Genomic DNA, 1253 nt, shown 5'->3' on the forward strand with positions numbered 1-1253 from the left:
GTTTCGGGGGGCCCGAATTTGGCCCCCGCCCCCCCGCCTGGGGGGGAGGGGGAGGCCCCCGCAAAAAAAAAAAAAAAAAAAAAAAAGACTGAAGAGGAGGCTCACGCCTGTAATCCCACACTTTGGGAGGCCAAGGCGGGTGGATCACCTGAGGTCAGGAGTTCAAGGCCAGCCTGATGGTCAACATGGTGAAACCCCATCTCTACTAAAAATACAAAAATTACCTTGGCATGGTGGCGGGCACCTGTAATCCTAGCTACTCAGGAGGCTGAGGCAAGAGAATCGCTTGAACCCAGGAGGCACAGGTTGCAGTGAGCTGAGATCACACCATAGCACTCCAGCCTAGGGGGCAAGAGCAAAATTTCATCTCAAAAAAAAAAAGACTGAACAGAATGTACTAGTCAAATACAGGTAATTACTGAAACAAAATGATTATTAATCCTAGTAATACGTTGCAAAGACAAAGGACGATTTCAAAACCAGACCATGAAATCATGTCCCAACTCCATCTGAATCTGTTCTAGAGAGACAGGTAGTCTTTTAACCTTGCCACAAAACTGTTCTGCCTGAACAGTAATGTTTTAGGGGGGTGCTGCAAACAGCATTTGCTATCAAACAAAAGCTGTCCTTGGCTGGCCAGGAAGAAACCAAAAACTATGAAATCATTCAAAACCACCATGAAACTTTAATTTAAGCTAGGTTGCTGGACCTCCAGAAAAGAAGTAGTGTCATCTATTGATTTCTGCTGGGACCAGAGACACATTTTGGATCACTTTTTTCTAGTCATATTATTCCTATTACTGGAATTGGAGCTCCCAGAGTATAGATGAAGAGGGAGTCGGTCATCTCTCCTGGAAGGTCTCCTGAATAGTCCATACTTGCCTCATTTTAGGTCTGGGTACCTTTCTCAGAGAAACATCATTTCCTATAGGAGTAGATGTTTAAAATATTGAAAAATATTATTAATATAATAGTCTAAAGCTCACTCCATATTACACTAGATAAGTTTGTATAATGATCGGGGACCTGATATTCACATAAAAAGTAGTGATTTAGTGCTGCACAAACTGAAAGGGGTATGGGGTGTATAAGTGTCATTTATCACAGTGAGAGCAGGACAACTAATTCTTCAACATGTGAACATTGCTTGAGTGGAGGCTGAGGAGTCACTGAAGATTAACGACTAACACTGCAAGGAGAGACTCAATACATTATTGCAATAATGTCAGCAGACATATTTTGTTGTTTGAGGT

The sequence above is a fragment of the Theropithecus gelada genome, chromosome 4 (genome assembly GCF_003255815.1).
Source record: "Theropithecus gelada isolate Dixy chromosome 4, Tgel_1.0, whole genome shotgun sequence".
NCBI lineage: Eukaryota > Metazoa > Chordata > Mammalia > Primates > Cercopithecidae > Theropithecus > Theropithecus gelada.